The sequence below is a fragment of the Astyanax mexicanus genome, chromosome 7 (genome assembly GCF_023375975.1).
Source record: "Astyanax mexicanus isolate ESR-SI-001 chromosome 7, AstMex3_surface, whole genome shotgun sequence".
In the NCBI taxonomy this organism is placed as follows: Eukaryota; Metazoa; Chordata; class Actinopteri; order Characiformes; family Acestrorhamphidae; genus Astyanax; species Astyanax mexicanus.
This window is the reverse complement of record NC_064414.1, coordinates 35,279,547-35,296,301: the sequence shown is the minus strand read 5'-3', so window position 1 is coordinate 35,296,301 and position 16,755 is coordinate 35,279,547. Positions and strand designations below refer to the sequence as shown.

The 16,755-nt window shown below is 39.1% G+C and overlaps 1 long non-coding RNA gene across 1 annotated transcript; it reads left to right on the top strand.

Moving 5' to 3' along the window:
- The first annotated feature begins 1,205 nt into the window (after positions 1 to 1,205).
- LOC111196035 (uncharacterized) lies at positions 1,206 to 16,574 on the top strand. The gene is made up of 5 exons (XR_002651981.2): positions 1,206 to 2,051; positions 2,424 to 2,515; positions 3,415 to 3,563; positions 12,261 to 12,362; positions 12,493 to 16,574. It is a non-coding gene; the product is annotated as an uncharacterized LOC111196035 (long non-coding RNA).
- The last annotated feature ends 181 nt before the right edge of the window (positions 16,575 to 16,755 follow it).

Here is a 16,755-nt window from a genome sequence, read left to right as displayed (position 1 = left end):
TCAGTTTATTCTCTGTGGGGTGGTGGGTGTAGTTGGCTCATCTCTTCATATTGACTCTGGTCTCAGAACTGCAGGCTGGGTGTGGCCCCTCAGCTCTCAGTTCTCAGCTCTCAGCTCCATCAGGTTCAGGGAGGCGCGGGGATGCTGAGCGAGCTGCTAGCCTTGCTGGCCCCTAGGCGATGGTGCTCCATCTGTGTGTGAGCCGCGCTAGCTCCCCAGAAGAGGCCCGCCTAGACAAATGATAGGAAACGCCCCCTCTCCCGATGCGGGAAGAGAAATTACTCGCTAAATCGCACCTGGCTTCGCAAATCTTCGTCCACTGGGCTCAAGGTCAGTGCCTGAACGTGATCTCCATGGGCTGCTGTACTCAGCTGTACTGAACAGGTGTTCTGTCGAGTTGTGCTACCCTGTTAAACCGTGCTATCATAGTTTATATTTAAATGTAAAAAAATACAAAATAAGCACTATATTAGAGCATGTTCCCAGTAGAAGTCCCAGTATATGTAGGTTGGTATAGTTGGATAGCATAAATCACTGTGTCATTACAAACTGCTTTTGTATTATTATAATAATATTATAATCGTTGTATTAATTATTATTTTTCCATTTACACGTTAATGCAGTGGCAGTGAGTCCAGGTTGTTTAATGCACATAAAAAAAAACAGATTTATATTGAAAAAAAAACAAAAAAAAAAACACGAGAAGTAATTAAAAAGTGTAGGTTAGCGCATGCGCAGTGTCTTTAGGAAGCACGTATCGATGGGTAGCATAACTCGACAGAACACCGGCTCTCACCGGAGACCAAGCAGGACTTTTAAACAGACGATTAACCCTTTCAGACCTAAAAAAAAAGTATTAATACAAAAATATAAAATTAATTATGCACTTTTCTGTCTTTAATGCATTTAAAAAAGGCTATTCAAATAGATACATAAATAAAATAACAAATACATAAATAAAAATGTCTGTATATGTTATAACTAATAACCGCGATTTAAAAAAAAATATATATATAGTTCATATCATAGACTGTGTATAGCTGTGTATATCTTTTTTTTACAGTCTCTGATATATAAATAAATAAATAAATATATATATATATATATATATATATATATATATATATATATATATATATATATATATTTTTTTTTTTTTTTTTTTTTTTTTTTTGTCATTAGTGTGACTACGGTAGTGGGTTGCATTATGGGTATAGTAGGGATTTTCGGTTGTTGTCACCGGGTACAGTCACCGGTTTCTTTTTTACTTTATGTTCATTTTAACCAAACTATACAATACATGTGTTATTTAGCTAGCTAGCTTATCTAGCTACTATGCTGAAAAATTCCAAAGGGTTAAGAAAAGTTAAATATGTTACTTTACAGTAGCTAGCTAGTTAAGTAGCTAGCTAAATAGATTAACTAAATTAGTTAACTAATGAACAAGCAGTCTGTTAGCTAGTTAGCTTAGCTAGCTACGTTAGTAACTAACATAATTAAGTCAAATAACAATGAAAAATATAGCATTAATAAAACTAAATCTGGATTTGCTGTTATGCAAATGCTGTTATGGTAACCTAGCAAGCTAGTCACTGTTCTTGTGTGAACTAACTAGTTTAGCTAGGTTAGCTGTGGTTAGCTAGCTATGCTGTTAGCTAACCTAGCTGTTAGCTTAGCTATGTAATGTTAGCTAGTTGTTTATACGTTGGAAAATCAACAACAACAAAAAAATCAACAAGGGGGCAGTGGTTACCTGCAAATGTAATTAATTATTTATTTCTTAATTTAATAAATTAATATAGTATTTTTTTATATGCTGTACTATTTATTGTCTACTGTAGCAATTAAACTACTGGCTGCAAATTAGCTATAGCTATTTATACATATTAAGACTTGATGTGAGCAAATTTGTGGAAAGAAACAGAACTGCAGGCATTACAAAAGTGACTGAAAGTGGCTTATGAGGAGCTGGGTTATATTGTTGGCTTAAGTTGTTGGAAATGGAAAACTGCTGCATGTCTATGCCATGGCTTTGTACGAAGATAAATTAGGTAAGGTAAATTATCTTCTTTTACAGACAAACACAATGCTTTATCAGTGATTCAGAATTTACTTTATACATCATAGAGCTAGTAGATGTCCTAATGGGGGGCAAGCAGACATTAGCATTAGCATTTTATTTATTTATTTGATTTAATTATGGAATTTATGGTTTGAAAGGACAATGTCTATTAGTCACATTTTACATATTGTACATATTATGTGCAGGATTTTAGCAAACTTTCATGACATTTTTGTGGTATATTATTGAGTCATTTCTGTTATCTTGTTCTACTTACAAATTACTCCACAAACAACTCTTTTATTCCAGCATAAAATCACACTATTTATAAGCACACTGTTTTTCTTTTTCTTCTTCACAGCTAAAATGGCTTTCGTGGAGGTGGGAAGTAAGAAGTTTGAAATTTTGGAGTTCCCATATGTTGTTTGCCAATTGCATACTCTTCCAAATAAAGTAAGAAAAAAAATAAGAATTAAAACAACACTTTTTGTCTGTTTTATTTATTTATTTATTATTATTTTTTTAATAATATCATAATCAAGGGCTTCAAGTGGTCCAGCGGGCTTAGCGCTGACACTATGATTAGGAGATCGCCGGTTCCGATCCTGTTCATGTAGCATGCCACTAGCTTGCCATCAGCTGCCAGAGCCCTGCAAGTACAATAGGACTTGCTCTCTCTGGGTGAGTAGATAGCGCTCTCTCCCCACATCACTCCAAAAGGTGATGCCGATCAGTACAAGGAGTCTGTGAGCTGATATATTGGAACCGAAACACTGCGCTTTCCTCTTAGTGCACTGTGATGCAATGCTGCATCAGCAGCAGTTTAAAAAGAGGTGGTGGCTGAATTCACATGTATTCGAGGAGGCATATGCCTGTCTTCACACTCCTGGTGTTGGGGCATTACTAGTGATAGGGGAAGTCCTAATGAGTGGGCTGGGTAATTGGCCGTGTGACTTGGGGAGAACATGGGAAAACATAGAAATCAAATTATTAAAAAAAAATAATAATATCATAATCATCTCATTAACAAATAGTAATAGTCTGTTTGGGTGACTTTTATAAAATGAGTCTTGTAGATCCAGTCCAAGTGTTAAGAATGAACCCCAACCTCCAAATCAAGTCTGTTCTAATTGGCTACATTTGGTGTAAGAGCATAACTGTTTACATTTCATTATTCAATGTGAAATATTCCTGTAAATCTGTCCTGTGTCCCACTGCAGCTTGTCGCTATTTTTAATCAGAAATTATTAATTATTCTTAAAGCTGCCATGGCTCCTCACACAGCACTAAGTACAGGGGCTAATATTTCACTCTGAATTGATTTCCCTGATGGAATGACTGTCGTCCTGTAGGTCAGCAGGAGGAGAGGATGTTGGTCTAATTAGCAGCAAAAGAATCTACCATCTCCTCAGCACCTGTCACTGCGGGCTCAACTCTGCCGCCTGGTGGCTGGGGACAGGAAATGAATGTTGGAGTGCCCCTGCATTGCTTCTGTGTATAGGTATGTGCTCTTCTTCACACAGCAATTTCAACATGTACTGTTGTTTACACACATCTAGAGGTTCAGGCTGCAATGTGGCCACTGAGCTGATGATTGTATTTACTTCTATATATTCAAGTTTATGTCGAAAAAGGACATGTTTAAAGTACTTACAGCAGAATGAAGATAAGCTTGAGATTGTTGCCACCTCCCTCCGACCTCGTAAAGAACACAAACAGACACAGTACCCTCACAAAGAAGACCCGCTGCTCCCTCTAACATTTTAATTAATGACAACAGATTTTCTCCTCATAAGTGCTTTAATGTGGCTTATTGCTGTTGCAGTCCCCTTGGCCGTGGAAATATTATGTTGACGGATGTGCTGTGTCGCTGGCACTCCCTGGATGGAGGCAGCTGTCAGGCCCGGGATGATAACATTAACGCAGGGGGAAAGTGATGACAAATGCCTGTTATCAGCGAACGAGGCCGGTGACAAATCGAATCGCGGCTCCCAAGAACCCCCATTACACCGTAATAAAAAAAGATTGATGGTCCTCTCTGTCAGGACCTCTGTTAATGCGATTTCGACTGGTCTCTCCGGCTTCCAATTAAGATGGGGAGGAGAGAGAGAGAGAACGAGAGAGAGAGAGCAAGAGAGAGGAAGAGAGCTGTATAGAGAGAGAAGCTACACAAGCCCTACTAATTGGATCAGTGAAGCCAAAGGCACTTTCTCTCTCACTCTATTTCTCTCACTCCTCCTTTCTTTCTCTCTCTCTTTCTCTCTTTCTTTCTCTCTCTCTCTCTCTCTCCATCTCTCTCGGTCTCGCTCACCCCTCCCCAGCTTTTGCGGTGGCACAGTCTGGAGCGTATCTTTGTGCATTCCGTTATTTCAGGATTTATGGCTGGATGGTGGGGATGCAGCCTGTGCCGGCAGTGATGGGGAGCGCTCTGTCTCTCTGCCAGCTCGCACATACAGACAGGCACAGATGGGAGCAGAGATACAAAACCCAGCCAGTGATGAAACATCCTGACAAACAGTGGGACAGACAGAGAGACAAATAGCTCCATGTGAACCACTTGCCATGCAATTAAGTAAATAAGGATTGACTGTGTGTCACTGGTGCGCTCCGAGTATGCCATCCCTCACTGATGTCTGTGCGTCACCCACTGATTTCATTATCGGCGAATGCTTGTTATGCTCCTGAAGGACTTTTTGTGGATTAAATGGTAAATGACTTGACAATGCCTAGACAAAGAGCTCTGCCCATTCTGATAACGTAGTGCCTGTTAGTATCACCTTGAGGTTATGCCATCACTAGCCTTGACATTCAGGCAATAGTACCACCTGGATCTGTCACACCAATGGCCTGGCATTAGCCCAAGCCTTTTGGAGCAAAAAGGTTGCCAAAAGTGTCTGAGGCAAACGTGTTAGTGCTGTGGTTCAAGCATCTTTTGACACTGTGTCAGAGTACACATTGACATTGCACACTGTAGCAGAGCCAAATCCTTGTGCTAAACAATAAAACTGGCGTGAAACTTATGCCCAATCCTTGGGATTTGTCTTCATTTAAAGACTTTCTCACACGTTTCAGCCCTGGTCCTGTTTTACCCACTAGTTATATTTGTGTTATCCTGCTCTATTGCACCAACATTAACTTAGAAAGAGTTTGCTAGATAGCTGAACAGTTGGAGATTTGCCATTGACTTTGTCATTTTTTGACAAGTTGTTAAGTTTGTCAGTTTTATTCCTCCACAGCTCAATGCTGAGTGGCTTTAAACCACACTAGCCAACATTCGGCATTAGGCATGGTGTCGATAGGTTCATATATGTCTGCTTAGAGTGTTCAATTCTATCAGCAATATTTCTCTGTACGGACATGACAATCTGAATGTGTGCATTTAAACCTCTCTGTGTTGATGGAACTCCATCCAATACTTCAGTTAGGGAGTTGTGGATGAGGTCGGGTGGTGCTCATCCAAAACCCCAACCTCAATAATGTTCTAGCTAGTGGTTACAATCAGATATTTAGAGCAATCCTCGATAATCTAGTAGAAAAACTATTTATACTGTCTTAGACAGTAGAGACAGTTACACCAGCAAAAGTTAGATAAAATCTTTTTCATTCTGTTAATTTTGGAAGAAACGAATGAGCGTGTCTTTAAAGCATACTTAATGTGTATTTGCTTAATTTAAGGGAATTATTAAAAGAACACAAATATTATGTCAAATGACATAATATTGGCACAAAAGAATGTGGGCTTTAAAATATGCAGAAAATGTAGTTTTTTTTTTTTTTTCTTGTAGAGAATTATTTTTGTGTGTCTGTGTGTTTGTCAGCGAGAGCACAGGGTATTGCCTGCACAGAGAAACATCCTCTGTACTGTGTAGACTGACCTCTAAAGGAGACTCTGTCTATGAGGTCATCTCCCTCAAAGCCTCCAGGGGCTCCACAGCATACTGAGGAGCTGGAGGATGATATGAGAGTTTTTATTGCAGCAAGCTTGTAGTTTCCATCTGAGAATAATGGCCGGGGGGGTGAACTGCTCGGTTATTGTGACGGAGTCTTCCCGTGTAATCCCATGAAAAAGTCCACTAAACACCATCCTATTTTTCCTAAGCCTTTTTACAGCATCAGTGTAAGAAGGCTATGAAAGAGGAGGAGATGCAAATCGTTTGTCTTATTTCTCTTTACAGGTCTTACTAGTCTTGTATAGTAAAAACTAACAGGTGTTGTGGTTTTAGTATTAGTCACATTAAATTGTAGTGTTTCATTAGACAAAGAAGTAAAAAAAAAATCACAGCTGAGGCCTGGAGGGTGATCTGGTGCGTTTTCAAGCATAGCAGTATCTTTCAGTTATTGGACAACTGGACAGTTGGCATGGATCGTGCCTTTGTGCATTCATTTGGATATGAGCCATATACTGATGAGCAAAGTGTAGAGCCTTTAAATAAGGCTGCACAATATATCATTTTAGCATCATCATCACAATGTGCATGTGTGCAGTAGTCACATTTCAGGATTATATCAGCCCAATATAATTGTTTTTACTTCGATTTTTAACACACAGGGTGCATTATTAATATCTTGCCATGTTGGATCTAGGACTGGACAACAGTTTAATATCAGTATGGTAACATGATTTTTACCACATTTTCAATTAGGGGTGTGCTACATCATATCCTACTTAATAATATTGCCAACATTTTGGAATATCTTAAATGATACTATACCCTGAAATATCGTGCCGTATCACCCACCCCTAATTATCACATCAGCGTACTAATTTTTTGCTGTTTTTAGCAAACAAAAATTCACACTGTTCTCATTTCCTATTATGTATCTACTAGAGACAGATTATATCTGTCCAGTATCATTCATATTACTTTAAACCTGAATATATGCAGATATTTGGAGTGTATTTTTAGTTTCATGACATTCTGGATCATTGACTTTTGTTACAAATTTTATAAAATTTTTGTATTTTTAAATACAGTAAATTTAAGGGTGTACCATATCATATCATGTGCAATAATAAAATTGTATATGTGTATTATTGATATTGTTTTTTAATTCAGTGTTTTGTCATATCGCCAAGATTATCATTATGATTATTGTATTATTTACAGCATCTGTCAGTGACTGATGTTTATTAGAGGGTGCATTACATAAATCATAATTTTCATTAATACACTATCATCCACATCCACAATAGGCATTCCTGGCAATTTTTCTGTGGCTTTATATCGGATTTATGTTGTATCAACTTTAACCATATCAACCAGCCCTAATTGGATTTCTGGAGAGATGTGGTAGAAAATTATGTAATTTTTTTTCATACAGGATAACATAATATGACAATGTAATTTTTTTCTCAATGTAATGCAGCCCTAGTTTTAAGCCAGTGCAGTGTAAAACCGGTAAATATTTGTGAGAACCTATACAGAATGCATTGATAAACTGCTCACAGTGGAGCATGCTTTGATAAACTTCTGTCTAAAGCATTACATCAACTTTATTAGTGGAATATAGAAGATATGTAATGTAAAGTCTAAGCCTGGAAATGAAGTGTTGCTGAGTATTCCAGCAGGCTGCAATAAACCAGGCCAGTGGTTCTGCACATAACAATGGAACCTGTTCTCATGAATAAGTGCGAATGAGTTGTTCATATGTGGGTGTCTTTTGTACTCGGACATAAAGCACAGCGCTCGTGGCTCACACTAGGCAATAAGAATGAATTTTGCTTAGCACGGAGCGCTTGTTTGATGAATCTGGCCTGTTGAGTTTATGAAGATCAAATAAGCTCATTGTGTGGCTCGGCTTTCATCAGAGCGGCCCTGCTCAGCACGGTCCCATGAATCCAGGGCTAGGGAGGTGGGTGATGGATGGCCCGGAGGCTGGCCCCCATCACGCCCCGTCCGGCGGGGGCTCCCGACAGCCAGGCCGAGGTTAGAGAGACAGAGGAGGAAGATCAATTCTTTGAGCACAGGGAGAAATTAGGCATGAAATTAAAGCTAGCTATCGCTGACCGCTGCCTGATCCCCGCTGCAGTTAAGCTCTTATTCCGACAGTTTTGTGCGATAGCTCACAAAGTGCCAGTCCACTCACGTCCATTTGGCAGATCCCGGACTAAGAGGGAGCAGACACAGACAGAGACAAAGGCAACACGCTAGCCCTGCGCTAAGATGGCCGCCAGTTTCGCCGCTGATGACCCGCCATTACTTATACTGCTTGAGACCAAGTGCAAGGTCAGTTCAATCTGGCCCTACCATAAATCAGTGCACTAGTGGAGAAGCCAAGGTTACCGGCCCTGACAGGCGTCACTGAGGAGAGGGTATTTATAGATGAGAAGCAGGGAGGGGTGTGTGGGTGTGAGTAAGTGTGTGAGTGTGTGTGTGTGTGCACCTGCAGTCACATGTGTGCAAGACTGAGGATGTATTTGTGGTAATTATAAATTCTCTGGACTGGAAGCAGCTATTATTAGCAACATGATCGCCGTGTCTGACCAGATGATAAATGTTTGTGAAACATACTGACATGAGGTAGGTGATAACTGCCCCTGTCATGTATAATGTATCTGTTAAGCATCACTGTTGTGGTGATTTAAGTGTAGTCATAGAAAGGCCATTGAGCAGTGCTGATACTGTCAATGAATAAGATGAGAAAAGACTGTGTGGTGTGCCACCTAGAGTCTGTTTATGGTGACAGCACTAAAACACTCCTAGAGTTAGACAAGTATTTCTACACTCTGAAACACTTAAAAAATAAGATGCTTACTTCATTGTGCTGCTTATTTGAGCGACGATATAGAGCAAGGCTCTGCAATACTGACAATCCAGCTGACAGTCCAGCACAGTTTGCTAATCTCCCTGCTCTGACAGATACACTAAACATGGCAATTAACACAGTTGAGTTGAATTAAGTGTTCTTTAGGAAGAAAGGCAAATAACTGCTCTATGACCAAGTTACATACTGCTATCCCATGACTTTTGGCATGTCAGAGCTCCCCCCCCCCCCCAGAACCAGTGTGAAAAAATGTGCACTGTGTGAGGTTCCATAAACTACTACTGATAATTACTGGTTTACTGGTTAGGCTATTAAAGAGGCATTCTTAATAAACACAAATTCAACAGCAACCAAGAATCTTGTTGTGCCTACAAAATAGTAAATATTGGATCTGCGCTCTAATACATTTGAAATTACTATTATTAAGGGTTAAGTGGCGGTTGTTTGCCATTTGTTTGTTGTTACGTCAGTTATTTTTGCTTAACACAAGCCAAAAGCCCTGGAGTTCTTTCTAGATGTGACTATTTGTATATTATGAGTCATGTATAATGACACATTACCAAAAATCCCCAAAAGGCATACCTAGAATTAAAATCAGAAATAAATGTAACATGCTGTAAACGCATGTATTTATTATCTGCAGGGGACTAGATTAATAAAACAAAGTGTGGGTATATAGAGGTATAGTGGAAATAACAAATTTTAAGGATTAGGAACATGCCTGAATCCACCTGTACCAAATATATACCTCTAGAAAATAATCAAGAGGAAGATGGATGATCACACTGCTTGGATTTTTGCAGCAGGAGTGGCATAAAGTTATCCAAAAGCACTGTGTAAGACTTGCGGAGGAGAACATGCCAAGATGCATGAAAACTATGATTAAAAACCAGGGTTATTCCACCAAAAATTGATTTCCTAAAACTTTATGAATATGAACTTGTTTTCTTTGCATTATTTGAGTCCTGAAAGCTCTACATCTTTTATATTATTTCAGCCATTTCTCATTTTCTGCAAATAAATGCTTTAAATTACAATATTTGTGTTTGGAATTTGGAAGAAATGTTTTCTGTAGTTTATAGAATAAAACAACAATGTTCATTTTACTCAAACATAAACCTATAAATATAGCAAAATCTGAGAAACTGATTCAGATATATATCCGTAAATCTGTTCCTTAGCTGCTCTTGACAGTAAGGGTTCTGGGCTCCTACTACAAAGAAGAAGCCGCCCAAACTCCCCTCTCTCTTACAATCTCTTAACTCATATATTGAAATTTTGTATTGTCTGTACCAATGCTTAGTACGGTATCCAGCTCTAGACATAGCTTAACCAATTGGTGTGCCGAAATTAAATTAATAATAAACTGATAAGAAGCACACTGATGTGCCTGTCGACATGTTACAGTTTATTAAAAACATCATAACTCTTATTTCACATCCAGCAGGCTGATGTTCAGTGTCAACCTAAAAAGATAAATGCTTTACTGTCTAGTTATAAAAAACACTACTGCCCTTACTGTACTCTACATCTCCTATTGCCACGCTTGCTGATTTTCTGTAGGGGTAAACAACCTAAAGAAGCTATGCAAAGCCTTGTCAGTCTTTGCAGGATCTCTATGTGCTTTGTATAACTATGCCACCTACTGTCTCAATATGGGTCATTTTAGAGCATCATATCTAATATTTAATCTTAATTTGGTTTAAAAACTAATATATTACTGACTTAAATTATTTTTTGGGATGAACAACTTATGCTGCCTGACTTATGCCTTTTATTACACACCAAGGGTTAAAAAATAGATAATAAATACATGTAAAGCAGAGTAAACTGTTATATGCCTAAATAAATAGGTATAATAGGTATTAGGGGGATATGGATGAAACTAACATCTTAATATTTTTTTTTCCTAAAAATAGTGGGGGTATAGGATATATATCTTATTTTTTTTATCCCATAAGGTGATAACAAAACTGGAATGACTGGAACAAATGTTCCAAATTTTATATATCACCCTGCCCTAATAGTTATAAAATAGTGACTATTTTAAGAGTGACACAAAACATTTTAAGCATATTATAATCTGTAATAACTATACACTGTATATTACAGCTTTGGGATAAATGTGGGAACGTGTTTTTTTTTTTGTTATAATCCACAGTCTAACAGTTTATAAGGCCTGAATAGACACAGTTATTGCTCCTATTGTTTTCCTGTTTGCATCTCTTCCTCAGTCCCGTCCCTCCCAGTGCTGCCAGTTTCATTCTTTTGCATTTTGTTCGGAGTCAACTCTCGGCCATTCCTTTTGTCTGCATGCCAGCAGATTGCTGTCAAATGTGGCACATTCCTGCTAGTTACTAGTTGAGTGAGTGAAATGACGGCCAGAGTAGTTTGTCTGTCTTCCCAGACACATGCGAGTGAGGCTGAGCTATGTGAGGCTGAGAGAGTTTCACTCTGTTAATCACCCTCACTTTCTTACTTTTTTTAAGGTTCACATACATTATTGTGTAAGCGGATTTTTTTTCCTCCAATATCCAAACATGTCTGGTTTCATTGAGATGCTATTAAAAGATAATTTTCAATAAGCATTCGTGTCTGGTTTCGAAGAGAGATTTGGTTCCTGCTTCTCCAGCATTCTTTTACAATTCTTTAGTGATTCAGACTTACAGGTATTAGAACTGGTTTTCGTATTGTTGAACGTGTGTATGTAGATTAGCGGCTTGAACGTGTTGAACCCATTTCACCTGGGCTTCTGTTTTCACTTGTGCTCCTGTTGTAAAGATGTGTGAAAAAGCTATGTAACAATATGTGGATTGTATTTACAGTGCTGTTGTATATTTTGGTCTCCTTTATAATCATAAATAACTGAAATCCGTAGTAAAGCTGCACCAAAATAAAATTTATGGCTTAAACTGAACCAAATAAAAAAATTCTCTTTTTTTCACAATTTAATAAATTAATTAGTTTAATGTATTTTGTTTTGCTTTTAAATACAAAACTATTACAAAGCTACAGTATAAACATATTTGTTGATAATTTTTGAACATCTCAGCCAACAAAGCACACAAATAACCTTTTTTTTTCTCGTTCTTAGTGCGATATTCTGCTCACTTTGGCTGTTAGTGGAGTGGACTTTACACCACAACATTCAAACTGACATGCACAACACCTTTAAGACTATGTGTAAACATGTAACCTTGTTCTTAATCTTTGCTTGGTGTGTAACTGAGTGTTAGATGCTAATGGATGTGCAAACGTCTCATTGGATGTGAATGTAGATGAGCAGTACTTTATAGGAAAGTCCTGGATAGATGATATATAAGAAAATCTATTACAGCACATTTTGGTTGAACTGTCTATATATTATTCTTTTAAATAGAGTATGTATTGATCCATGTTTTCATGTTTGTTCTTCTGCTGTTGTTTTCTGCAGTCATGTCATATTTATATGGACACTAGAGGGTGCTCAGGGCACACTCATGCTCATACTATGCTTGAAGCCATACAACAAACCTGGGTCTAAAGAAGGCCAGAGGTGAGATTTTCTGTAGTCTTAGATGCTTAAAGACAAGTATGATCTGTTAAAAAAATATATATATATGTTAAAAATGTGTTATTCTTAGAAAGACAATCATTTGCAATGTTTTCTTGTACTTTTTCCCAAGATGACGTTCCAACCTGCAAGAAAATTCAATGGGATTTCTGAAATCAACATCAAAGACCAGAAACTCATGTTGCCTGCTCCTGGAAGCAAATGCCAAGACCACATATGAAACCTCTGTCCCCTTTAGGGGTCATGAAAAAAGCAAGATGTGGAACTCCCATTCATTCACAAATGCTAGGAGACATTTTACTGTCCTTATTTACAACAGCAAAACAATAAGCCAATACACAGCTAGAATACGCAAGGTACGTGTGTCTGAGACCTGTCTTTCCTTTTATGTGGCTCCAATGGGAGTTTACCTAGAAACCTATTTGAAGTCATTGTGCTTCCATTCTTTTTGTGTAGTGGGCCGAAATTTCAACGAGTGGTGATAGTTCGCAACTACCTGTAATAGTGGAGTACACCCTGTAAAAAGGGCACGCTGAATGTCTGCCCGCTACGAATAACAATAAGCACAATTTCCCAGTTTGCATTGTGCTCTGTAGTCAGTGAGTGTGAGCGGGACTCTTTCTCAGTCAGACAGGGCATTTCTTTCACTCTTCAGGTGGCACTTTACAGCTCTTTAAAGTGAAAGCAATGAAAGGCTGTAACCGGCCAGGAGTTATTAAGTGTTCTTGAAGGCAAGCGATTTAACCTCTAATGGTCTGGGTCATCTGCTTGAGATGATCACACTTCCTAATTACTTTTCGGATTGTCGCTTGTGTTTTAGGAATGAACACTTTAGTTAAACAGTGTTTTAGTAAGCCATGCGCAGTAATGGTTAACTTATTTATGAGCTGCCCTTCTGTGACGTCCCGTCAGAAGCCAAACGACCGGCGTAGATGAGTTTAGTCGATGAACCTGCGACGAATTGGTTTCGGCGGCCTGTTAGCTGTGGTAGTGATGCATTGGCAGATGCAGTCTGTGATAAGTCGTAATGGTGGGAGCGCCTCAGTTTGGGAATGCACGTGGCCACAGAGTGTAGCAGCTCTGTGCTGTGAAGTCTGGATCTAATTAACACGGCCAAATGGGCATTCCCACTGCAGCAGGTGCTGAAAAAATGTCCTAATTGTGTAACGATGAATGGTTTGTGTTAAGAGGGGACATCATCTGTTGGCTAAGTGTGTGTGTGTGTGTGTGAGCATGTGTATTGTGTGTATGTGTGTGTTATGAGTGCAAGTATGCAAGTCTGTATGAAAAAGTTGATGGGGGGGCTGTGGGGGTGGATGGAGGGTGGGTCACAACAAGCATCACTCATTTACATCATGTAATTTAACAGTATATAAAGGTACAAGAAAAATAAATAAGTGGTATACAGTTTAACCCCATTCTCAAAAAGGTGCAACGCTGTGTAAAATGCAGATAAATATGATCTACAGTTCCAAACTTTTGTTGCTCTAAATGAGTTATCGTTTTCCAAGAAATATATTGTGTCTCGCTTTCATCATCTGATATGTTTTCTATGTTCTATAGTGATTAAAATATGTCGCTATCATTGCATTTTGTTTTTTCCTTTAGATAGATTTACATTTTACACAGCCTCTTGACATTTCTGGAATTAAGGTCGTACATGCAGAACCGCGGCCAGGCCCTTGTGAGTCGAACATTAGAACAAAAACACTAGAACACACCTTGGCTACACTTAGGCACAGCACATTAAATCAATCTAACACACAGTAATGTGTACCACAGGGAGATCTGGAGTATGGGAGGTGAATTAGCACCACAGAATGTGTGTGTGTGGTACGTTGGTTTTTAAACAGTTTTAGGACAAAAAAAAATTAGGGCTTTTTTGGGAAAAAACTTGAGAGTGTAAGAGTGTAGGATTGGACTTGCAGCATTCTGGCATTACGTAAAAACAAGTGTGTGTGTTTGTGAGTGTGTGTGTGTGTGTGTTTGTCCTTGTGTGTGTGCAAACTTCAGTCTCCAGTGTAGATCAGTGCGCAACTTAGAAGCTCCTAAGTGTTTGCTTATCTCCTTCCATGAGCCAAAGCAAACTAAACCGAAGCATCTGAAACGCATTTTGCCGACCCTTGTTCCTCCCTTCTTTGATATCTGTGTCAGCTTAGGCAGAGTGAAATCTGTCTTGTTGAAACCAAGCAGGGGTGTGGAGGAAGCTTTTCGGCTGTCCACTGTTTGCCTTCCAAGTCCTTTGTGTTAAAACAGATGTTTATCACCCTCCCGGCATGTCGGAGGAATCTCCAGACAATTTGTCAAAATCATCTTTTTTGGATGTCCGTGACTTGCAAAGTAGCGGACAGGTTGTTTTTACAGCAGTCATGACAGCAGCCATTGTATAATAGCTACTGTTCTGAAGCCTTAGCACAGCAGGGATGGAAAGCCCAGAATAAGGAAGCCCACAGAATTGTCAGTTTTCCTTCTTGTCCCTCATCTAAATCTCCATAATTGTTTCTGGTTCTGGACACATTTCACATCACCGTTCCACTCAAACAGGCCGTTGAGTAGGATTCTAAAGCTTCAGACAGCATGAAGGCGAAGGTCCCTCGTTTTGGTAAGAGAAGGGGTTGAGAGCAAATCATTTCCCGCTCTATTTGTACAAAACAATTTCCCCAAATAATCACTTTTTTCCTCTCTTTAATTTAATGATGTGTCCCTTTTGTGAGGCAAGGGACACATCCCAAGTGACTACACAGACTCATTGTAATACTCCCAGTTCACTTTTTCAAAGTAAGCCTAATAACATGTCTTTATACCCAGCAGGGGCCTTTTCATGTTGTATTTATGAGCTAGCTGCGCTTTACATATTCATTCTCAGGGTGTTAAACAATTGCCGGCGGGTTGCCTCTCTGTCCCCAAAGCTTTTGCAAAGCCACCTACCACTCTGGGTCACAGCTGTGGGACTGGACTGGCGCATCATTCAACCGGTGGATGACAGGACTTCGCCACTCTACTGCTACTCCTTAACCACACTGACTAGTTGCAACATGTAAAATACACTCTAGCATAGTTTATTACACTGTAGCTGTAGACTGCAGTTGGGGATCCTTGTTAGGACTGTCTCTTTTTTAGCAGTCTACTGGTCACAAAAAATAAATGTCTGAAGATGCTTTGTGGCAACATCACCAAAAAGATCCTACCCCTAGCAAGTTTGAAGCGTGAAATGTATATACTTGTTCATTTCTTCACAGAAATGGATTATAATTGTTAAAACTAACATTTTAAAATGATCTCTGCTCCTGAATAGTAGGTTTTCCTAATTTTATCATATTGCGTTTTTTTTTATTTTTCCCTTTGGGTAATTCAGGGTCTGGAAGGATACATCAGTTGTGTCCTCAAAGTCTCAAAGTTCTCTGAACATCAGACTGTATGCAGCAAAGGGCTCTTCAGGTCCTTTGGAACAGCCTTCTATGACGTACCAGCCGTGAAGTGTACTCTACTTTGACTGCAGCATAGGCTTTGAAACATCAGAACCAAAATGAATAGATTTTGACTGTCTGCGCTTAGACTTTGTGTTCTTGGACTTCTTGGAAAAAGAGTATAGTAGAGCAATTTCAAATTTTTAATGTTTTCTTTTTTCTTTTCTTGTTTTCTCATTAAGGAATTGGAAATATTCTTTAGAGAACCTAAAGCACTTCTCTTTATTTTTCTGAGCGTGTATCTGTCGCCAAGTTCTCCTTAAGGACTGCTTCATAGGGGACACAGTGACGTGAAAGCGACATCCACAAACACGCAAACGGAGGCCAGGAGACGCTCTAGCCCGGTCTGGCTGAAGGCTTGGAGGGGGTGGGCTGCTGTAACAGCGCAGGCTTCAGCTTTACAGACCTCGTTGAACACAAACAGGGCATCCCCAGGCTCCGGGAAACAGGCAGGCTGATAGAAGGCCAGTGATTGATAAGTCTCCCCTGCTAGCACTTCGACAGCTCATGTCGAGGATCCAGTGAGTTTCGTATCAAATGTATCAACTGCTCGCCAAAACAGCTCTTATTTCAATGACTACCCCCCTCCACCCCATTCCCCCTCCCTGTCGCCATTGCCAATACATCAAAACTCCCATTCAGCCTCTCCATTTGTTATCCGCATCTATTTCCTGTCAATATAGTGTCAGTAATAAATCATGTCCTGATAATGATGGAAAGCCATAAACTACTGCTACTGTGGCTACTATTGCACCCACTACACTACATAGTTATAGTGTGGTCATTTCTAATAAAGGAAATATGGACCACTATGGACTGTGTATTAGAGTAACAACTGTGTTTTAAAAATATTTGGACAATACTATTAGTACTAATGAACTAACTGTCATCTAATTGACTACAACATG